Below are 26,008 nucleotides of genomic sequence, written 5' to 3'. Positions count from 1 at the left end.
TAGAGCTAGGTTCTCGGAAGGGCTCCCCGTCAGAATCACTTACTACAATTGCAGACGAAACGGGAAATGGGTAACTCAAACACTGCTTAACGGCAATTGCAGCGGGTTGTGATTCTGAATGTGATATTCATTGTACGGTTCAGATATGTGCGGGCGGAGGGACTTCATGAACAAGTATATCATCGCGAACGGCTCGAGCGTTTGTGCGTTAACGTGTTCGATCGCTTGGGTGTTTGTATGTCGCGTGTGCTAGGGTGTATGAAACTACGATTTTTTAACCGTGTGTCCATTCGCATATTCACATGTGTTCCTCGATGATCGCGCGCGGACCGTGTATCTGAATTTTTTTGAGCTCTTACATATCACTAGAGTTACCGCTCATGTCGCCATGGAACGCATTGTGTAGTGGATATGAGCGTCATCTTGATTGATTTGTCCAACTGAAAATATGGACTTGGACTGCTAGGACTGAGAGGAGGGACTGCCTAACGTAGCCGATTTATGATCGTGCGAACACGGGCATTTGAAACCATTTTTGTATATAAGTGGTAAAACGATCACTTAGTCATCGGGGTGTTATCCTGTTTGCGAAATCGCGGGCGTTGGTGTGCGTTGATGATCGCAAAGGGCTCGAGCGTTTGTATGTTAACGTGTTTGTCGTTTGTGTTAGCGTGCATAAATTTGATTTTATAACTGCATAATCGCGAGCATTCTTGAAAGATCGTGCGCGGACCGTGAATTTTTAGTGCGTGGTACAGATGCTAGAAGAGAGTGAGTTTCCCTATATTACCAGAATTACCGGTCATATCATGGAACGTGTTGTCTAATGAAAATGAGCGTCATTTTTTATTGGTCCAACTGAAATCATAGACCTAGGCTGCTAAGACCGAAGGCAGAGATTTCTGGCGTTTGTAGGCTTCCACTTAAGATTGCGTTTATAAGTTTGGGCTTCGTGGTGCGTGGATGATCGCGAAGGTCTTAAGTGTTTGTTTGTTAGCGAGCTAAATTCTAGATTCCCTATGTCACTAAAGATCCCGGTCATGTCACCATGGAACGTGTTGCTTAGTGGATATGAGCATCAATTTTTCGATTGGTTCAAATGAAGGCATGGACCTATGCTACTAGGGCCGAGGGTTAGGATCTTTCGGACGTGACCGATTCATGATCGCGCCAACACATATGTTTGTATGTCCGCGCTAGAGATCGCGTTTATGAGTTTTTAAGTGCTAAAACCGGAGTGTTTTCATGTTTGTGAGATCGCGAGCGTAGTTGTGCGTGCACGAAGTTCAAGGGTTTGTATGTTAACGCGTTTGTCGCGTCTGCTAGCGTGTATGTAACTTCGCGTGGATACATTCGATTTTATAACCGTGTGGCTATTCGCATATTCGTGTGTATTGTTGAATGATCGCGCGGACCGTGAATCTGATGCTTAATTTTCTGAGTGCGATTCAGGTACTAGAAGAGTTTCCCCATATAGCTAGTGAATATGAGCTTTATTTTTTCGATTAGTTCAACTGAAGGCATGATTCCAGGCTACTAGGACCGAGGGCCCTCCGAACGTGGCCAATTCATGATCGCATAAGCGGTGGCTAAATACTTGAGACGGCGTTTGTAAATTTATAGTTGCTATAAAACGTTCACTTAATTACAGAGGTGTTTTAATGTTAGCGAGATCACAGGTGTAAGTATGTATGGATGATTGCAATTGCATGTAACCAGGCTTGTGTTATCGCGATTACCACGAGCGTTTGTATGTTGTGAACGGGAGAGATTGTGAGTGTATATGAGAGAATATGCAATTTATTGTATTAGTGAGTATTAGTATGAATCTAATTCAAGATATACAGTGAAAACCTGATTTTATCAGCCGCCGATTTTGTCTACCTTCGATTCTGTTAGCTTTTTTCTCCGATTTTGTCACCCTCACATGAAAATTGATAGTTGGTAGTTTGATGGGCTCCAGCAGACCAACCAAGTTGAATTTGAGTAAATCCTTTCTTGAGCATATTCTCTTATCTTGGAAATCCGAAATATATTTTTTTTTCAATTTTGCGCTGTCAGACCCATTTAACCTTTGCGTCCCCGTGATACTTGTCGGACACACGGGAGAACTTTTCAACCGGTTCCGGATATTTCGTAATATTTCGCTCTTCGGACCAAAAAGTTTTGGTGAATATGTCTGTCATGCGGCACATCAAATTACATCAGGTTGATGATCTACGAACATTGTAATCGCGTTTGACATCATCCGGACACATGGGGACACTTTACGATTGGTCCCGGTTATTCCGTGATCATGCTGACATCGCATTATATTAACTTGATAATTAATAAACAATGCAATCATGTTGTAGGTCATCTGGAGAAGCGGGGACACTACCACCCGTACGGATATTCCGAAATCCGGTTCGAATGGTATATGTCACTCGGCCCTCCGGGCCTCCGTTAAAAAGTCGGTTTTCAGAGCAATTGCAATACCTTTCTATTGAGAAAGGCAAAAAACATTCATTACGATGTGTGTATATGGCCTCCACTTTTGTTCGTTTTGCAGATGTTTGTGCATTTTATACAATACAATAGTAGGGTAAATACGTTTGTATATATTAGTTAAAATTCTTATATACCGTAAACCGGGGTGACTTTGATCATCGGGGTGACTTTGATCACTCGAAACTTTTTTCGTAGATCGCTTATTAAACCAGAATAGTCGACCGAATCATTTTAATTTTGAATGATTTTTACTCTAAACATATAAAATACTGATTTGTTATACTTTTTGAGTACATTGTTCGGTTTTTGGGTACAAAAACTACGAAAAAAACGAAATTTGACGTTACTTTATTGTTACGAAGCTTCGTAAAGTGTCTATTTTTTATAAAACAAATATATCTCAGATTTGAGCTAAAGTAATAAATTACAAACGAGTTTTTATTTTCCTTTAGATAGGGATATGCCAAATTTAGTTTTAGGAGTTTGTTTATTTTAAATACATTTTTTTGTAAAACTAGTTGGCAATTATTTCAAATTATTTTAAGCTAAAATTCACAACATTTTTTATTGTTCAATATTCCAACGTGTTAAAATGGATGAAACTTTTTGAACATTGATAAAGCACTGAAATTAAACAATTTTAGTAGTTTTAAAGGTTTTCAGAATCTTTATTCTAGTTAGACACAAATTACACGAATTTTGGTCTCTCGAATTTTAAGTACATTGAAATACTTTGTATAATGCCAATTAACATCTATTTAACAATGAGTATCTTTCCAGAATTAGTTTAAACAAACATTTGAATGAAAAACATTGGCATCAATAACTTAATGTGGATGAACATGCAGGTTATCAAAGTCACCCCGGAACACGAAAACGGACTTCAACTTGAAATCATTTTTGAAAAATTAGCTGTAAGCGGACAATTTTAGGTAAAACCATCCAACCTTGTTCTCCATACATCAGTACATGGTTTAAAAAATATTAAACTTGAAACAAATGTGTTGCGTCTAAAAATATGTAATGATTACTTCGAAAAGTGATCAATGTCACCCCGGTTTACGGTACATACGAAAATGTTATCTGGGTCAATAGCCAGTTAACCCTTTCATGCCCAACTTTTTTCTAGCGCATGTAGGGTTTCAAAACTATTTTTTCTTGAGAACGGTGAGGTCAAGAAACTCGAAAAACTTTTTTTCATAAAGGTAGGTCCTTCCATGGCAGTGCAAGAAGCGGCTCAATTTTTACCTTCCTATGCTCACTACAATTCTCCTAAAATATTTACAATAGTCCAACTGCGTGGAAAACGTAGCCAAAAATAATCTAAATTGATAAGTTTAATCAGTTTTCACTAATATTGCAACTTACCAAAGTTATATGAAAAATTCATTTTCCGTCGTCAATGTAAACTGTTCCTGGCAGCACTGCTCCATCGGAGTTCAATCAGACTAATTGCAATAACTTCAGTTCTAGAGCTGATCCTTGTAAATGTTCACACTCAAATGAAAGCCAATAGTCACATTTATTAACCTTACTTGTTTTTGTGAGCAAATCTTGCCTCAATCAAAAGTTATAGCTGCTTAAAAACGTTGTTGTCCACAAACAACATGGGCATGAATGGGTTAAAAGATGTTGGTATGTTCTTCCCAAAAATGTATAATATGCTCAAATCACATGTACTTTTCAGGGTTACAAAGCTTCGATGTTGGTGGCTTTGTAACCCTGAAAGAAAATATTTCAAAAATATTGTCAAAAATTATGCTTGTTAAACTTTGATCGCTTGCAATCACACGGAAAACCCGCCAATCACAAAAAACGAATATTGCAATTTTTGATTTTTGGTTTGGCTGTTTCAACTAAAAATAGATAATACAGCTAACATTTGTGTTAATTTTCATACCATCAACCAGTTGATTTGAATTGTTGTTTTAGTGGGCTGTCAGTCAATCGAGTAGAGACAGCAAAATGCAAAACAATAATCCGGTTGATAGAATTAACAAAATTATTAGTTGAAAACTCTTATTGCGAAAGAAAGTTTTTTTTTGTTTCTTTATCGAATATGCGGTAAAGGAACAAGATGTTTACATTTCAAAAGTGCTAAAAGTATTTTGTAAATCCTATAGCTGCCTAATTTAATCGAGTTCAAGGGTGATCCGAAGTTTGCACAATGAAGGGCTAAATCGTTAGGACATTGTTCAAGTTAAATAGAAAGGTAAGTTCAACATTGAATTATTATTTCCCAAGTGTTTGATTTGCTACAGATGAAACATTCCAACATTACGTATTGTTAGGCAGAATCCAAAACAAATTGAGTTATATGTTCATTCTTGTATGACCCTCCGGCACTCGCGCGAATGGCTCCCCGAATGAGCAGCCGCTGGTGCTGAAAGATTTCGCTAGAGTTTCTGAAGGCGTTGCACTAAATACAACGGCGCGAGTGCCGGAGGGTTTATCTGGTGCTTGTGAAATATTTTGAAGGCCCTATTTTGTGCAATAATTTCCACCTAGCTCAATACTTTGGACCTATAGAAACATTGCGATTTGTGTAAAACAATGGGATTCAGCAGCGTAAGTTCAACCAAACTCTCGGAGGTTGCACGAAAGACTCTCTAGGGCTTCAAAAAACGATTTGTGATTCTCCTGTTACAGCAATAATGATAAAGCGACAGTTGGATCATGAGGAGAAACAGTAGTTGTAATTATTGAACTTTTTTTTTATTTCTGCTTCGCACATTCAAGGTTTATCTGCTTTAAAAAACGTTCTTGAAGTAACACATTGAAAATGCTAACCAACCGAAGACATCTTATTCATCATGGTTATTGTCATTGTAGAGCATCATAAATGCTGGCGTGACATTAATTCAGAGGGTCATTGCCACGACAAAAGTTATCAACCTACACCAAAGGCAAGTGCTTACTTTTAATATTACATTAGAAGAAATTTATTGGGACAAGAATTTGTTGAAGCCTCGAAATAGGTTACCCAGTTTACAAAAAAAACTTCAAATTTCATTGAACCTCAGTTATTGCTCAGGATGACAACCATCATCTGGGATGTTGTGACCTTTTAGATTTATATGAATTCTTCCATAATTTTATCTGAATTCTTCCAGAAAAATCCAAGTTTGACGAAATATTCAAACTAAAGGCGAGTTGTCTTTTTAGCTCATGAAAGTAATTCGGAATGAAGATGTTTCAATACTAACAGATGAGATCCGATAGATGTTTCTATTTGAGTAGCACATGTTAAAAAATTTGGTCTTTGTAATCCATGTCAACATCGATAATAAATTCGTTTCTGGATGCAAGACTAAAACCTGAAAATCAATAAGGGAACCAGGGGCTATTTAGACCTACCTAAGCACATCGCCCTTGTAGGTGGATATATGTGAAAGAATTTATCGGTCAAAGTCCTAATTGTTAGTTTGAAGCCTCAGCTACATTTTTGGCTCTTGAAAAGATAATTGGCAACACTCCATGGTAGCGCTAGGCGACGATTTGCAAAACATCCGTTCGATTTCGTTTTTCCATTCTTCTACAACGTAGGGGCAATTCGGACCTTCGTACAGGGCAATCCAGACCGTCAATTTCATTTTATTTTTTACAATGAAATTGTTTACCTATGAAATATTTGTTGGAGAAACTCCTTAAGCAAAAAAAATAAATTGCTTTACACTTAATCTGGTTGGTCACAGCTTTTGATTGGCACATCATATATTTTCTTTGCTGTAGCTTGTGCAATTGTTTGCCTAGTCGCAAACCGCCGAATAGCTCCGTTCACACATTTCGCACAAGTTTTGAGCATCTTGAAAATATGTTTTCACCCAAAAATTACTCCATAAAATAGGAGCCTTATACTTTCCAAAACTTACTTGCTTTTTCCCTTTTGTCGCTTTAATCACGGGTTTTACATTAAGATTTTTGTTTTGAGAATGGCAAAAATGGAAAACGTATCTCCTTTCTAAAAAACTAAAGAATTTGATTCAACTGTTAAAATTAGAAAAGCGGTTCCACAAATATATACAACGGTCAGTCTTACGATTTCTAAGAAATCGAGGGGGTCCGAATTACCCCACGATCTTAATAGCGCCGGGTACTCCTATTTATATTGTAATAACAAATTATACGTATACTTATAGTGATTCATTTTTTGTTTATTTCTTTTATCTCGACCATTCTTATTATTTCAAAAAAATAAACGATACGCAAAACGTATCGCAAAAGCTATTCCTATAAATTGTTTATCATAAGCTGAAACAAGTTGTATATACAAAAATAGCTCTACTATGAAAAACCCATGCAGCAGCTGAATTAGTATATACCAAAGACGATGTTTTAAATATAGACACGTGGAGAGAAAAAAAGTGAATTTGGCTCCACGGTTTACTAAAATCATTTTGTTCGCTAATTTTGACAATCAGGAGTTTTGTGTAAACATCGAGTGACTTGTAATTTAAATGAACACCTGACAAATCCGTTTTTTGTAGTATTTCGCATAATACTTAGTTGTTTTTAGACTCAAAAATGCCTTGCCTACGTTACTGAGCCTGTGTACATGTTTTTCGTTGCACTTGAGAAAATATTTCGCGGGAATATGTCGAAAAGGCAGTTGAATGTCACGATATTATAAGAACACTAGTCGGTATAATTCATAATGTTAAATCTATACACTGAAAAAAATCCAAACGTTAATTATATTTGCTTCAAACCGCTTAAAATTCATATGAAGAAGAAATTCTATTGTTATCACGCGCACACATACCTTCTATGTGTCAACTGTATAAACTATGTATGCACAAACATAAGTTATATATGCATATTGTCATAGAATGGGGTTTTATGTGCCTAATAGTTATGAAATGTAAATGTAATATTAATATTTCTTGTAAATACACACATTAGGTTTATGTTCCAGTAAATAGTGTCTATATGCCTCCGTTAATTGCAAAAATCTATGTGTAAAATGAATAGGCATAACGTTTACTTTTTTTTGAGTGTAGAGCCATACAAAATGAGAAACCAGCCAGTTGGTCAATGCTTAATTATAATTTTTAATACTTTTGTATTACGAAACTTATATAGTATTTTCGCTGGTGTGTAAACATAATTAAAAGATTCTCTTTTTATTTTATTCTCAATACTCCCCACCCCTACACTCTATCAAAACGTGGTTGAAAATAACAAACAAAGATGGCAAAATTAAATGGCATTGTTTTCAAGCAAGAAACTGCAGTAGTTTTCGTAAGACCGGGCGACTCGAGCTCCATGGGTCTGCTTAGTAGTAGTAAACTCGTGCAACATATTTCGCAGTATAGCTCATTAAGATGGAAAGGTGGCTACACTATTACACGTGTGTTTGCGCTTTGTATTTTTTAAGCTGTTCACATAGTAAGCAACAGGATACATGGCATAAAAAATATTCACTAGAGATTTTGTTGTACCTATTCGAACGCGACAACAGCTACAGCATGTGAATAGCTAAAACAAACCTCATAGTAAATATTTTTGTGACCCTTGGCCTGTTGCTTCGTCTGCTGTTCAGCTCTTACGTATTGCCCACTTTTTAAGTTTCTGTTTAGTAGAACGCCGATGTAATACGCCTTTATATGGTTCCATAAATCTTAAGGAAACCAACGCTCAATGAAAAAGCTATAAAAATCTGACATACACAAATTAATATGAAGACAAAAAGCAGTTGGTTAAGACCAGTTTTTTTTCTCAAGCATACACAAACAAACATATACAAATTTGCACAATTAAATAATCAAACAAATAAAAATTAAACTACATAAACGCACATACACACAAACTGACAATAATGTAAATACAGACAACCTAATATAAACAAAAGAGATTTTAATACATAAACTTATAAAAATGATGAAAGCCAATAATACTAAAATCAAGAACAATCTCATAATTAAAAACTGCAAAAGTATATGCATCGAGATATGAATTGAATATAATCAAAATAATATAAAAATTAATCACAAACTAACATTCACAAATGTAGGTAAATTCATTGCAACAAACATACATGAATTCACAAGATACTAAAATCATGAACAAGTTCGCAACAAATAGCAAAGGGTATAATACGAGTACTATATGAAATATAGAAAACAGCATCAAATAAATATTTACAAAGAAAATTAAAAAATGAACAAATAACCACGTTTCGAAGAAATATCCACATGCAGGCAAACATTAAGAATCAATCACATACAAACGCACATGTTTTTAAACAAATTTGTATGTTTTCCTTAACACAGCTTGCAAAATGGGCTGTGCACAGATTTCAAGAAATATGACCTGACATCCCTGGTCATTCCAATCGAGCACGAGACCTGTCAATGGCCCTCGTTCCAAAAGCATTCGTAGCAATTTTCTTCGGATTGTGTGATTTTGACAAGTCTCGTGCTCTATTGGAAAGACACTGACAAATAAATAAGAAAAAGATAGACATGGCGGGTCTTTATCCAGGGGGATTTAGTGTCTTTAATCTTACATACAGGGTGGCCAGATATAATTTCTTCATATCGGTAGACTCATTAGAGGTTTATAAGTAGTTACCGGTAAGCCGTATTTTTGTTCCAAAAATATAGTGGTGACATAAAATTGTAAAATACTGAAGCACGGAAACGACAAATGATCCTTCGAAGAAATTGAGAAGAAATGTGTTAACTATTAGACCATTCAAAGAGCACGCTACCACCTGAGATTTCATACCAATCCAAATGAGAAAAAAATATTGGTGCAGGCTGTGCCCAAAATAAATGAAAATCAGTAGTTTTCGGTATAAATAGGAAAATATCGGTAGTTCACCCCGGGTCGTCTGTGAAATGGTAGTGAAGCTCAAAATCGGCAGGACTACCGATAAATTGGTAAATCTGGCCAGTCTGCATACAGAAAATAAACAAGCATCATTAGCGACATCTGTGCGTGGATAGCATTTTCGTTTGTAATGCGCTGCTGCATGGGTCTCTCAAAAAAGCCTTTTCATAAAATGTCAAAGAAGCAAGGCGTTCAAATTTTCTGAGTTTTACATATGGCAGCTGGAGGAAAACAAACCCCCCAAGTTGTGTGTGATTTGATTATTGCATACACGGAAACAAAAAACTACCTAAAATTGAGTTCCTTTAACTCAATCTCGTGGTATCGTGGGGGAACTTAAAATTAGGTAAACCGTCTTGAAGGTAGTTCCCATTAAACCACGGCAAAAATTACAACTCATTGATAGGTTTTTTATACTCAAATTTAAGTTGAATTTACCTAATTTTGAGTTCACCCCAAACAACTCAAAAGTAACTTCCCCCACGGAAGATCTCGACTGAGTCGAACCTCTCGTTTTGTTTTTGACAACACTAATAAGTGCGAAAGCGACGCACAACTCAAAAGTAAGTTAAAAGAACTTTTCTGCAGGTTGTTTTATTTAACCGTGTAGAACTCTGTAAGTTTGTCCAGTACGCGCTTCTTGCTAACTGATGCTCCGAAGTAAACAGGACTTAAAAAAGAGAATACAGGAACAACTTTCTTCCTGTTTGGATCGGATTCGAAGTGCTTCCAATTTGTTATGGTACTGAACTGGAACATACGTCATAAGCTTTGAGATTCTGACGTTTGAAATACGCACACTGAGATCGTATTTTTGTACTACCACCCCCTCAATCCATCAAGTGGTGTTTTTCTTCCAGTTTAAAAGTCAAAAAGTTTAAAGCCTTTCACAACGAGAAGTCTATCATATACGATCACTTCAATGATGCCAGCGATGCCAAATTTATAATGAATTTCACAATTTAGTATTTTTTCTCTCAGTTTTGTATCCCTTGTAAGTATATTAATTATAGCAAATATCTAAATGTAGTCTTCAGCCATAATTAGCGATAATTCTGTACATACATGTTACAATCCCGTTTTCAAAAATAACATATTTTATGACGTGAAATTGGGTAATTAATTGATGTTGATTGAGAGCGATGAAAAGCTATTCGCCGGAAAAAATCGCGCGGGAGATTATAAATTCCACAAGCCTAATGCACGTATTGATACAGAGTTTACCTTCTTTGACAGTTTGCTTAAGCGAAACAAAACTTTCGAAAGAAAAATTTTATTAGCTGATTATAGTCCTAATTAAAATATTTTTCAGACATGTGTGGCAATTTAAAGACATGAGTTTTGGCTGCTGGCGATTAACAAATTAAACCGGCATCCCTGAAATGTTCAGCAGAAAAGTTGTTATAATTTGTTTACTAATGTTCTTCAAGATGCAGAATTGGAAAGGTGTCACATTTTCTACGTTTCAGTCAAATTATTTTTTTTTTTCGAAGCGACAGGAAGAAGACTGGTTGGTGATGTAAATATTTACTCTACACGGGTCCGATCGCCATAACTATTTTTATCACATGCTTACAATAGTCACTTGGATTCGTTGGTGGTCCTGATTAATTTTTCAAGCGAGAAGCAAACAAATCAAAAAATGGCACACGTTTCCACCTTTTTATCTGTGTATCTATTATCTTTGTTTACGAATGTGGATAAGAAAAAAAATCGTAGCAAGTTTCTTTATTTCTTTATTCAATTTCCCTGTGTACTGGACTTTATACATATTTCCATTCATAATAAAGGTAAGTTTTCGAAATGATTTTCAAAGGTATATTAGGAATTTTATTTCAGGAATATTTATCCGAAAATTCCGATCAAATTTTACAGATGGATCGTGATGCTTTGACTTATTGAGTCAGATAAGTATGTCTATTTTTAAAACTTCTGTTTTCTTCACGGAAACGCTCTCGATCGCATAGCAACTAAATTATTAGTCGAATTTCTGAAATCGATTGGTTAAAATTTGGTACAGCTAAACGATTGTTGATTTTTCTAAACTGTCATTTTTGTTTTTGTGTCAACAAAACAGTGGCTGAAACAACTAAAACATCTAGTTGAAAATACAATGCTGTCAGTTAGCAAGGACACACATCATCTGAATCAGCTAATCAAATGAGTAGTATCTACTAATGTTGTTGATTTTAAGAATATTACGAGTTGAAAACTAAAACTAAGATGGTTCTTTCAATCAATTGGTTTGTTGATTTAATAATTCGCAGCCAGTCGTAACAGCCAATGTGTTTGTTGAAAATTGAAAGCGATTTTGGTATTTCAATCAATTTTTTTTTATTCCGTCGGCCAAAAAGTTGTACCAGCTAATTATTTTGTAAATTCTAGGTTGGATTTGTGATTTGGAATAATAGATATCAAATATTTATATTATTTTTATTATTCCATGACATGATAAATAAGAAAATTACTGTTAAATATATATAAATATTATAAATAATTGGTTGTCATAAAAACGGATAAAACTTCAATCCCGTCGAAATACAACAGAGCGTCAAAAGAACAATTCATCTTGAGCGTAGCTGGAGTGTTCGGAAGTATTGTTCGCGAAAATGTCTGATCCAATACGCATTAATGATCTAGAATGGAAATAAATATTACTCCATTTCAAATGGATTAATGTGAATGCAAAATTACCGACTCAACAACAATACATAACTGCCTATCCACTCAAAAAATTGAACTTGTGGAACTGGAAATTATCCAAACTGATAATTATTTATAATTAGTTGTCTAAAGATTCTCATATTTTACCATAACTGCCATTTCTTCATGTGTTATAAATAATATTCTTAGTTTAATCTATGAAAACATTCATGATTACTAAATATTCATTTTATCAAGTATTTCTACATAACCTAATCTAAAATCAGCGACAACCAAGCATAGTTGGTTAGTTTATATAGTCTCTCATGGGAACTGCTAGACATTGTGCAACACACGCGTGCTCCAACCACATTCGAATTATAATTTTCATCTCTTACTGTGCGTTAAATGGGTGATATATCTACTTTCGTTATTCTATGATACATAATTCTCGCCTACTTAACGATTCAGTAGCAATTGTGTATCAGGGGAGCATAGGGGAGTCCACTAAAATGTGAGTTTAGTGATAATTTCACAACGAATTTAATTACATTTTGTGTACAATTATTCACTAAATCGATAACAATTTGGATTAAGAAAAGTTTTAGTCAAACATGAATGAGTTATAAGCTAAATGCGCATTTTGTCTTATAAAAAAACCTTAATCTTTTTCCTCTGCATCCATTCTAAACTCGCCACAGGAAATATAAATATACTACCTACTTAGATATTGTACTATCTTGTTGGTTTAACGGCTGGCTGTATCCATCGGTCGTCGTTCAATTAGGAAACTGTACAACCCATCATATTAATTTGCTATTCTCACCTTTGATTTTAATAATACCATCGTTTAGATTACTGCGCTGAAAAAAGATACACAAACACGGAAACGCTCTCGATCGCATAGCAACTAAATTATTAGTCGAATTTCTGAAATCGATTGGTTAAAATTTGGTACAGCTAAACGATTGTTGATTTTTCTAAACTGTCATTTTTGTTTTTGTGTCAACAAAACAGTGGCTGAAACAACTAAAACATCTAGTTGAAAATACAATGCTGTCAGTTAGCAAGGACACACATCATCTGAATCAGCTAATCAAATGAGTAGTATCTACTAATGTTGTTGATTTTAAGAATATTACGAGTTGAAAACTAAAACTAAGATGGTTCTTTCAATCAATTGGTTTGTTGATTTAATAATTCGCAGCCAGTCGTAACAGCCAATGTGTTTGTTGAAAATTGAAAGCGATTTTGGTATTTCAATCAATTTTTTTTTATTCCGTCGGCCAAAAAGTTGTACCAGCTAATTATTTTGTAAATTCTAGGTTGGATTTGTGATTTGGAATAATAGATATCAAATATTTATATTATTTTTATTATTCCATGACATGATAAATAAGAAAATTACTGTTAAATATATATAAATATTATAAATAATTGGTTGTCATAAAAACGGATAAAACTTCAATCCCGTCGAAATACAACAGAGCGTCAAAAGAACAATTCATCTTGAGCGTAGCTGGAGTGTTCGGAAGTATTGTTCGCGAAAATGTCTGATCCAATACGCATTAATGATCTAGAATGGAAATAAATATTACTCCATTTCAAATGGATTAATGTGAATGCAAAATTACCGACTCAACAACAATACATAACTGCCTATCCACTCAAAAAATTGAACTTGTGGAACTGGAAATTATCCAAACTGATAATTATTTATAATTAGTTGTCTAAAGATTCTCATATTTTACCATAACTGCCATTTCTTCATGTGTTATAAATAATATTCTTAGTTTAATCTATGAAAACATTCATGATTACTAAATATTCATTTTATCAAGTATTTCTACATAACCTAATCTAAAATCAGCGACAACCAAGCATAGTTGGTTAGTTTATATAGTCTCTCATGGGAACTGCTAGACATTGTGCAACACACGCGTGCTCCAACCACATTCGAATTATAATTTTCATCTCTTACTGTGCGTTAAATGGGTGATATATCTACTTTCGTTATTCTATGATACATAATTCTCGCCTACTTAACGATTCAGTAGCAATTGTGTATCAGGGGAGCATAGGGGAGTCCACTAAAATGTGAGTTTAGTGATAATTTCACAACGAATTTAATTACATTTTGTGTACAATTATTCACTAAATCGATAACAATTTGGATTAAGAAAAGTTTTAGTCAAACATGAATGAGTTATAAGCTAAATGCGCATTTTGTCTTATAAAAAAACCTTAATCTTTTTCCTCTGCATCCATTCTAAACTCGCCACAGGAAATATAAATATACTACCTACTTAGATATTGTACTATCTTGTTGGTTTAACGGCTGGCTGTATCCATCGGTCGTCGTTCAATTAGGAAACTGTACAACCCATCATATTAATTTGCTATTCTCACCTTTGATTTTAATAATACCATCGTTTAGATTACTGCGCTGAAAAAAGATACACAAAGAAAACAGAAGTTTTAAAAATAGACATACTTATCTGACTCAATAAGTCAAAGCATCACGATCCATCTGTAAAATTTGATCGGAATTTTCGGATAAATATTCCTGAAATAAAATTCCTAATATACCTTTGAAAATCATTTCGAAAACTTACCTTTATTATGAATGGAAATATGTATAAAGTCCAGTACACAGGGAAATTGAATAAAGAAATAAAGAAACTTGCTACGATTTTTTTTCTTATCCACATTCGTAAACAAAGATAATAGATACACAGATAAAAAGGTGGAAACGTGTGCCATTTTTTGATTTGTTTGCTTCTCGCTTGAAAAATTAATCAGGACCACCAACGAATCCAAGTGACTATTGTAAGCATGTGATAAAAATAGTTATGGCGATCGGACCCGTGTAGAGTAAATATTTACATCACCAACCAGTCTTCTTCCTGTCGCTTCGAAAAAAAAAAATAATTTGACTGAAACGTAGAAAATGTGACACCTTTCCAATTCTGCATCTTGAAGAACATTAGTAAACAAATTATAACAACTTTTCTGCTGAACATTTCAGGGATGCCGGTTTAATTTGTTAATCGCCAGCAGCCAAAACTCATGTCTTTAAATTGCCACACATGTCTGAAAAATATTTTAATTAGGACTATAATCAGCTAATAAAATTTTTCTTTCGAAAGTTTTGTTTCGCTTAAGCAAACTGTCAAAGAAGGTAAACTCTGTATCAATACGTGCATTAGGCTTGTGGAATTTATAATCTCCCGCGCGATTTTTTCCGGCGAATAGCTTTTCATCGCTCTCAATCAACATCAATTAATTACCCAATTTCACGTCATAAAATATGTTATTTTTGAAAACGGGATTGTAACATGTATGTACAGAATTATCGCTAATTATGGCTGAAGACTACATTTAGATATTTGCTATAATTAATATACTTACAAGGGATACAAAACTGAGAGAAAAAATACTAAATTGTGAAATTCATTATAAATTTGGCATCGCTGGCATCATTGAAGTGATCGTATATGATAGACTTCTCGTTGTGAAAGGCTTTAAACTTTTTGACTTTTAAACTGGAAGAAAAACACCACTTGATGGATTGAGGGGGTGGTAGTACAAAAATACGATCTCAGTGTGCGTATTTCAAACGTCAGAATCTCAAAGCTTATGACGTATGTTCCAGTTCAGTACCATAACAAATTGGAAGCACTTCGAATCCGATCCAAACAGGAAGAAAGTTGTTCCTGTATTCTCTTTTTTAAGTCCTGTTTACTTCGGAGCATCAGTTAGCAAGAAGCGCGTACTGGACAAACTTACAGAGTTCTACACGGTTAAATAAAACAACCTGCAGAAAAGTTCTTTTAACTTACTTTTGAGTTGTGCGTCGCTTTCGCACTTATTAGTGTTGTCAAAAACAAAACGAGAGGTTCGACTCAGTCGAGATCTTCCGTGGGGGAAGTTACTTTTGAGTTGTTTGGGGTGAACTCAAAATTAGGTAAATTCAACTTAAATTTGAGTATAAAAAACCTATCAATGAGTTGTAATTTTTGCCGTGGTTTAATGGGAACTACCTTCAAGACGGTTTACCTAATTTTAAGTTCCCCCACGATACCACGAGATTGAGTTAAAGGAACTCAATTTTAGGTAGTTTTTTGTTTCCGTGTATGCAATAATCAAATCACACACAACTTGGGGGGTTTGTTTTCCTCCAGCTGCCATATGTAAAACTCAGAAAATTTGAACGCCTTGCTTCTTTGACATTTTATGAAAAGGCTTTTTTGAGAGACCCATGCAGCAGCGCATTACAAACGAAAATGCTATCCACGCACAGATGTCGCTAATGATGCTTGTTTATTTTCTGTATGCAGACTGGCCAGATTTACCAATTTATCGGTAGTCCTGCCGATTTTGAGCTTCACTACCATTTCACAGACGACCCGGGGTGAACTACCGATATTTTCCTATTTATACCGAAAACTACTGATTTTCATTTATTTTGGGCACAGCCTGCACCAATATTTTTTTCTCATTTGGATTGGTATGAAATCTCAGGTGGTAGCGTGCTCTTTGAATGGTCTAATAGTTAACACATTTCTTCTCAATTTCTTCGAAGGATCATTTGTCGTTTCCGTGCTTCAGTATTTTACAATTTTATGTCACCACTATATTTTTGGAACAAAAATACGGCTTACCGGTAACTACTTATAAACCTCTAATGAGTCTACCGATATGAAGAAATTATATCTGGCCACCCTGTATGTAAGATTAAAGACACTAAATCCCCCTGGATAAAGACCCGCCATGTCTATCTTTTTCTTATTTATTTGTCAGTGTCTTTCCAATAGAGCACGAGACTTGTCAAAATCACACAATCCGAAGAAAATTGCTACGAATGCTTTTGGAACGAGGGCCATTGACAGGTCTCGTGCTCGATTGGAATGACCAGGGATGTCAGGTCATATTTCTTGAAATCTGTGCACAGCCCATTTTGCAAGCTGTGTTAAGGAAAACATACAAATTTGTTTAAAAACATGTGCGTTTGTATGTGATTGATTCTTAATGTTTGCCTGCATGTGGATATTTCTTCGAAACGTGGTTATTTGTTCATTTTTTAATTTTCTTTGTAAATATTTATTTGATGCTGTTTTCTATATTTCATATAGTACTCGTATTATACCCTTTGCTATTTGTTGCGAACTTGTTCATGATTTTAGTATCTTGTGAATTCATGTATGTTTGTTGCAATGAATTTACCTACATTTGTGAATGTTAGTTTGTGATTAATTTTTATATTATTTTGATTATATTCAATTCATATCTCGATGCATATACTTTTGCAGTTTTTAATTATGAGATTGTTCTTGATTTTAGTATTATTGGCTTTCATCATTTTTATAAGTTTATGTATTAAAATCTCTTTTGTTTATATTAGGTTGTCTGTATTTACATTATTGTCAGTTTGTGTGTATGTGCGTTTATGTAGTTTAATTTTTATTTGTTTGATTATTTAATTGTGCAAATTTGTATATGTTTGTTTGTGTATGCTTGAGAAAAAAAACTGGTCTTAACCAACTGCTTTTTGTCTTCATATTAATTTGTGTATGTCAGATTTTTATAGCTTTTTCATTGAGCGTTGGTTTCCTTAAGATTTATGGAACCATATAAAGGCGTATTACATCGGCGTTCTACTAAACAGAAACTTAAAAAGTGGGCAATACGTAAGAGCTGAACAGCAGACGAAGCAACAGGCCAAGGGTCACAAAAATATTTACTATGAGGTTTGTTTTAGCTATTCACATGCTGTAGCTGTTGTCGCGTTCGAATAGGTACAACAAAATCTCTAGTGAATATTTTTTATGCCATGTATCCTGTTGCTTACTATGTGAACAGCTTAAAAAATACAAAGCGCAAACACACGTGTAATAGTGTAGCCACCTTTCCATCTTAATGAGCTATACTGCGAAATATGTTGCACGAGTTTACTACTACTAAGCAGACCCATGGAGCTCGAGTCGCCCGGTCTTACGAAAACTACTGCAGTTTCTTGCTTGAAAACAATGCCATTTAATTTTGCCATCTTTGTTTGTTATTTTCAACCACGTTTTGATAGAGTGTAGGGGTGGGGAGTATTGAGAATAAAATAAAAAGAGAATCTTTTAATTATGTTTACACACCAGCGAAAATACTATATAAGTTTCGTAATACAAAAGTATTAAAAATTATAATTAAGCATTGACCAACTGGCTGGTTTCTCATTTTGTATGGCTCTACACTCAAAAAAAAGTAAACGTTATGCCTATTCATTTTACACATAGATTTTTGCAATTAACGGAGGCATATAGACACTATTTACTGGAACATAAACCTAATGTGTGTATTTACAAGAAATATTAATATTACATTTACATTTCATAACTATTAGGCACATAAAACCCCATTCTATGACAATATGCATATATAACTTATGTTTGTGCATACATAGTTTATACAGTTGACACATAGAAGGTATGTGTGCGCGTGATAACAATAGAATTTCTTCTTCATATGAATTTTAAGCGGTTTGAAGCAAATATAATTAACGTTTGGATTTTTTTCAGTGTATAGATTTAACATTATGAATTATACCGACTAGTGTTCTTATAATATCGTGACATTCAACTGCCTTTTCGACATATTCCCGCGAAATATTTTCTCAAGTGCAACGAAAAACATGTACACAGGCTCAGTAACGTAGGCAAGGCATTTTTGAGTCTAAAAACAACTAAGTATTATGCGAAATACTACAAAAAACGGATTTGTCAGGTGTTCATTTAAATTACAAGTCACTCGATGTTTACACAAAACTCCTGATTGTCAAAATTAGCGAACAAAATGATTTTAGTAAACCGTGGAGCCAAATTCACTTTTTTTCTCTCCACGTGTCTATATTTAAAACATCGTCTTTGGTATATACTAATTCAGCTGCTGCATGGGTTTTTCATAGTAGAGCTATTTTTGTATATACAACTTGTTTCAGCTTATGATAAACAATTTATAGGAATAGCTTTTGCGATACGTTTTGCGTATCGTTTATTTTTTTGAAATAATAAGAATGGTCGAGATAAAAGAAATAAACAAAAAATGAATCACTATAAGTATACGTATAATTTGTTATTACAATATAAATAGGAGTACCCGGCGCTATTAAGATCGTGGGGTAATTCGGACCCCCTCGATTTCTTAGAAATCGTAAGACTGACCGTTGTATATATTTGTGGAACCGCTTTTCTAATTTTAACAGTTGAATCAAATTCTTTAGTTTTTTAGAAAGGAGATACGTTTTCCATTTTTGCCATTCTCAAAACAAAAATCTTAATGTAAAACCCGTGATTAAAGCGACAAAAGGGAAAAAGCAAGTAAGTTTTGGAAAGTATAAGGCTCCTATTTTATGGAGTAATTTTTGGGTGAAAACATATTTTCAAGATGCTCAAAACTTGTGCGAAATGTGTGAACGGAGCTATTCGGCGGTTTGCGACTAGGCAAACAATTGCACAAGCTACAGCAAAGAAAATATATGATGTGCCAATCAAAAGCTGTGACCAACCAGATTAAGTGTAAAGCAATTTATTTTTTTTGCTTAAGGAGTTTCTCCAACAAATATTTCATAGGTAAACAATTTCATTGTAAAAAATAAAATGAAATTGACGGTCTGGATTGCCCTGTACGAAGGTCCGAATTGCCCCTACGTTGTAGAAGAATGGAAAAACGAAATCGAACGGATGTTTTGCAAATCGTCGCCTAGCGCTACCATGGAGTGTTGCCAATTATCTTTTCAAGAGCCAAAAATGTAGCTGAGGCTTCAAACTAACAATTAGGACTTTGACCGATAAATTCTTTCACATATATCCACCTACAAGGGCGATGTGCTTAGGTAGGTCTAAATAGCCCCTGGTTCCCTTATTGATTTTCAGGTTTTAGTCTTGCATCCAGAAACGAATTTATTATCGATGTTGACATGGATTACAAAGACCAAATTTTTTAACATGTGCTACTCAAATAGAAACATCTATCGGATCTCATCTGTTAGTATTGAAACATCTTCATTCCGAATTACTTTCATGAGCTAAAAAGACAACTCGCCTTTAGTTTGAATATTTCGTCAAACTTGGATTTTTCTGGAAGAATTCAGATAAAATTATGGAAGAATTCATATAAATCTAAAAGGTCACAACATCCCAGATGATGGTTGTCATCCTGAGCAATAACTGAGGTTCAATGAAATTTGAAGTTTTTTTTGTAAACTGGGTAACCTATTTCGAGGCTTCAACAAATTCTTGTCCCAATAAATTTCTTCTAATGTAATATTAAAAGTAAGCACTTGCCTTTGGTGTAGGTTGATAACTTTTGTCGTGGCAATGACCCTCTGAATTAATGTCACGCCAGCATTTATGATGCTCTACAATGACAATAACCATGATGAATAAGATGTCTTCGGTTGGTTAGCATTTTCAATGTGTTACTTCAAGAACGTTTTTTAAAGCAGATAAACCTTGAATGTGCGAAGCAGAAATAAAAAAAAAGTTCAATAATTACAACTACTGTTTCTCCTCATGATCCAACTGTCGCTTTATCATTATTGCTGTAACAGGAGAATCACAAATCGTTTTTTGAAGCCCTAGAGAGTCTTTCGTGCAACCTCCGAGAGTTTGGTTGAACTTACGCTGCTGAATCCCATTGTTTTACACAAATCGCAATGTTTCTATAGGTCCAAAGTATTGAGCTAGGTGGAAATTATTGCACAAAATAGGGCCTTCAAAATATTTCACAAGCACCAGATAAACCCTCCGGCACTCGCGCCGTTGTATTTAGTGCAACGCCTTCAGAAACTCTAGCGAAATCTTTCAGCACCAGCGGCTGCTCATTCGGGGAGCCATTCGCGCGAGTGCCGGAGGGTCATACAAGAATGAACATATAACTCAATTTGTTTTGGATTCTGCCTAACAATACGTAATGTTGGAATGTTTCATCTGTAGCAAATCAAACACTTGGGAAATAATAATTCAATGTTGAACTTACCTTTCTATTTAACTTGAACAATGTCCTAACGATTTAGCCCTTCATTGTGCAAACTTCGGATCACCCTTGAACTCGATTAAATTAGGCAGCTATAGGATTTACAAAATACTTTTAGCACTTTTGAAATGTAAACATCTTGTTCCTTTACCGCATATTCGATAAAGAAACAAAAAAAAACTTTCTTTCGCAATAAGAGTTTTCAACTAATAATTTTGTTAATTCTATCAACCGGATTATTGTTTTGCATTTTGCTGTCTCTACTCGATTGACTGACAGCCCACTAAAACAACAATTCAAATCAACTGGTTGATGGTATGAAAATTAACACAAATGTTAGCTGTATTATCTATTTTTAGTTGAAACAGCCAAACCAAAAATCAAAAATTGCAATATTCGTTTTTTGTGATTGGCGGGTTTTCCGTGTGCTTAAACCCACGGATGCCAAATTTTGCCTAGGCCTGATTTATATAAATCTAAAATATATACATTAGCTAAATCCTGAATCATGGGATGCTTAAATGTCCCTAATTTTGGCTTTTGGAAAGATTGAAGTTAGGGAGTTTCTCTTCATCTGATTCGTTGGCTCGACATTTCAAAATTTGACACTGTAATCTCTCCATCAACTAATCCAATTTATTGTTGTACTAGTTGGTAATTGGTTCCAGCATTATAGTACTTTATTTTTAAAAGATTTTGTAATACAAGTGTCATTACGAATTTTTCTCTAATGGTACTGGTTAAGGTTTCTTATCGTTTTTATCTTTCGTGTTTGTGTGTTTGTTTGAGGAATCACAATGAATTCTCAGTCGATTTTTAGTATCGGTTTGGCCTATTGTGAAATATACGGTACAGTTATTTGTGTTTTCCGTCAACGCTCAACAAACGCGGAAGGTTACTGTTTTCATGATCCTGATCTGCCTATTAGGACATAGAAGTTCTGTATGAATTTTCGTCGAAGGTCGAGTTGTCTGTTGGTTTGCATTTTTATGCGTTTTTTGTTTATATTACTACTAATTAACTGATTTCGCCAAATTTCTATATTGTTTCAGAGAGCGAGTAAGGGCGCTATAACCCTGGCTCATTAGCCAGGGCAGGGCTAAATACTTCTGTCCCATCCCAGGAACCTAGGACCAAAGGAGTGACATTATCCCTCTTAGCAAAGTCACTCCCAACGATTTATCAAACCCCCATCAAATTGAAACGGTTGTGTATGGTTGTCCACGTTTCTTCCTTATTCAAGGTTCAAAATAATCCGTTGAATAAATTATTCATTGAATGAATAATTTGATTGCCGTATAATTTTGAATCATCTTTATTTTGTACGCTGCACAGTTGGCCTGGCCGCTTTAATGCTTGTGTCATATTCAATATGTGCCACAAACATTATTAATGACAAGAAAAATTGTGGACGAACGTCTGCAATTTTCCAGGATCCCTACATGTATTGGCTGTGTATGTGTAGCCTAGACTAGACTAGACAAAATTAATTTAGAAAAGTCCTTTTTTCTTAGCTTAAGGTTCAACTGAGAAACCTTGAAAAAGCGACCATCTTAAAAAACGAAAAAATCTATTTTTTTTCAAACACCGTTGAAAAAATCTGCATGAAAATGAATCATTGGAAAGTGGTAAATGAAAAAAGTCTGCATGAGAATGTATCTAAACGATATTGGTGGAGGACATACTGCTGATTGGTTTTCATGAAGATTGTTCTACGGTGTGAGAAAAAACGTGTATTTTCGTTTTCGAAGATGACCGCTTTTCCAAGCTTTCTCAGTTGAACCTTAACGTGTAAACTAGTGATATAGTAAACTTCTCAGCAAAATTGACGATTAAGCGATAAACTGCAAACAAATATACATTTTCGATTCGCATGTATAGTAAAGTGCCGTGAAATTGATTTTCAATACCATGTTTCTCTAGAACATTTAAATAATGTTTCTAACGTCACGATCATCAGTTGTACACAGACTTTCTACAGTGCATACTTCTTCAACGCACAACCATGATAGGAAAGCTACTTTTACTTTTCACCATATTCGTCAGCTGTATTTTTCCAATATTGGAAACTACCCCAATTCATCATCTGAACCAAGAGCTGCACCCACTTTTCAGACGGCAAACGAAAACCAGACAATTCGCAATCAAACCATTGTATCTAGTCACGGCGGAAATCGAGCAGTTGAATGCGAGAACTGAAACATTTGGAGCTCAACTGAACAAAATTAGCAGCGATTTGGAAAATATCGCGAAGAAGCTTGAGAATATCTCAGCACCGGTTGCAAGCGAAACACCAAAGAAAGTCGACTAACTTTTATTAACTGTGACGTGATGGAATGAACAAAGCAAACTTTAAGAAAGTGTGAAAAGTTCGAAAAATCAATCGAAACAATAAAAAAATCTAATGGCATTGTAAATCACGTGGTGTCTGTATCAACACCCCGGTCAGCCGAAGTGATGTGATCTCAATGATGCAATCAAACAATATCTTCAATCTTAGAAAATCTTGGTTCGAAATTTTGAAGAAATTCGGTATTTATTTCATACAAACAACATGTGAGTTTTCATAAAATATTAAAAATATAGAATTTCAGCACACCCGCTTTCGTGAAAGCGTACAAAGATACAATGCTTCAAATAAAAAAACTATATGTCATTCAATGTAGTTAATTACCTATTCGAAGAAATGGCCTGTATTACAATAAAAAAATAACTTTCTCATATACAGAAAGACTGTGCAATCAGCCCAACATGCAAAGTTGGGAGGATCTAGTTTCGTACACCACTCGACTCATTCGAAAAATGCCTGCGTGTATTTAATCTCTTGTGAATCATGGTTACGAATATTATTGCAAGCCTAATTATATGGAAACTGACGCCAGTTTGGCGGTGTTTCCAGCCTTAAGACAGTAATTCTGCAATGTTGGGTTCAAATCGATCTGGCAACACTTCAAAAGTCGCACCAGATGTTCATACAGATTTAATTTGAAATTTGCTACTTCACTTTCATTTTTCCACAGAAAATTTCTGCTCGTTTAGCGACTGGCTCAAATGGCAAGTTCCTCTTGTTGATCGGAGATTTGTGCATTGATTGTAAGTCACGTGGCGTCTAAATCAGCACTCTGCTCAGTCGAACGAAGTATTGAAGATTTCAGTACGTTGCTTGGCAACCAAACAATAATGATCATCATTGACCAACGCCTAACTGGAACCTAGTGCTGAAATTTTATATTCTTTATCAAAAACCAAATGTTTTTATTTTAAATAAACATTAAATTTCTTCATTTGATGCCAAAGCGATATATAGTTTAATCTGATATTCGTGTTTCATGTTCATTGTCCTATAATTTCATACAATTTTTATAAAATATTGACATTTCGAAAGTATTCTAAAAACTTTAAACGCGTTTATTTCAAAACATGATTTTTCAAAGCAGCGTGCAATCGCATTTTAAAACGGTTCATTTTAAAGACTTCATCTAGGGACCTATCGGTAAATATCTTTTTCATTCGAGGAATGACCTATAAAATTTAAAAAAAAAAATGAAAAATGGTATTCACTATTTTAGTTAAACCTTAAAGTGGAAGAAAGGGCTAAAAATCAATCTCAAATTTTGCGATGGCACCCTTACGTCAAATTTTAGAAGTTATTGCCCGTTCTTAGGTCATTTCTCCAAAAAAAAATTGCTTACTTTAGTGTCATATTATTATTTTTGTGTTTCAGATCGATCCTGAGGCAGCAGACTGCACGAAGTATTGAAATTCCATGCGCACCAAACCTTAGACAGAACGTCACCACGGGCGCCATTTTGTTTTTTTCGTCTTGAAAAAAATTGTAAATTGAGACGAAAATATAAGCTTTTTGAATCCTATTATTGTTTCCTTCCATGTTCTTTTATTAGTAAACAAAAAAAAATATTTCCTTCTATGTTTTTTTCATCGGCCCTCAAAAAAAATTTGCTTATTTTTTGGTCGTTTGATGAGAGTCTCTCCTTAATGCATGTCCTACATATTCCAAAATTAAATACAACATTGTTACACATATTCTCGACAAAATGACGAAGAAATTGATCAATTCCATTCAGTACAACAAAAGGTATAACCGTTCCAAAGCTTGTATGGCTTTCCTTCCGAAATTTTGAAAAGCGCCCCCTATATTGAAGGGTAAGTCGTTATAACGTTAGTCACGACAAAATGCTATGTACATAGTATCTCAAATCCCAGGTAGAGTTGTTACGGAAGATGACAATAAAAACGCGCTGAATCCGTACAAGATTTTGCCCTTTGAAAAACCAAATAAATATTGCCAAAACTTGCAATGGCTTGTCTTTGCAAATTCAATATTTTATTATTAGGCTAAATAAATCGCATCCTGATTGAAAACATTCCTAGCCTGCAGATTTTGTTTAAAATATTAAAACCCAAAATATTTTCGACAAAATGTTAAAATTGTTGCATTGATCGAATCTGACCGTTTGATTTTGCTACCGATATTGAGAATGATATTCGCTTTCGTTCTAAAAAGCAATCCGTCATAATGCAGAATAAACCTGATTAACAAAAATAATTGTCTAATTGTCTTATTTTACCGCATTTTCTGACCGTGTATCCACATGCTTCTCATTCGACTAGTGAATGATTAATAAAACACTTAGCATAAATATGTATACGGAATTTTTTTTAAATTCCCAATATTCGATTATGTCACTTAGATGCACAATATCGACAGCTCTGCCTGAAATAGACTATCAAATCTCGGGTTTTCCGCGTCATTTTTTAATACATACTTCGAAGTTGAATACAAAATTGATTAACATTTGTTCTATTGATCAATGCAATGCGTTTAATACAATGAAAGTTACGAACTTTCAAAAATTTTGCCTCCTATTTCCTCCCCAATTATTTAAAAGGGTCTCTGTATCGAAAGGTATGATACTAATAGTTACTAGTAATGATTGCATTCTTTTTAATAAATGCATGGTTCTTGTAAACTCAGATAACTACAGCTATTTTGATT

The 26,008-nt window shown here is 34.6% G+C and overlaps 1 protein-coding gene across 1 annotated transcript in view; it reads right to left on the bottom strand.

Annotated features, from left to right (window-relative positions):
- Window positions 1-26,008, bottom strand: part of LOC131681432 (protein diaphanous) — a 56,623-nt gene that overhangs the window by 4,190 nt on the left and 26,425 nt on the right. The window lies entirely within an intron of this gene.

Source organism: Topomyia yanbarensis, chromosome 2 (assembly GCF_030247195.1).
Source record: "Topomyia yanbarensis strain Yona2022 chromosome 2, ASM3024719v1, whole genome shotgun sequence".
NCBI classification, from domain to species: domain Eukaryota; kingdom Metazoa; phylum Arthropoda; class Insecta; order Diptera; family Culicidae; genus Topomyia; species Topomyia yanbarensis.
Note: the sequence above shows the minus strand (reverse complement) of the source record. Positions and strands in the feature narration are given on the sequence as shown.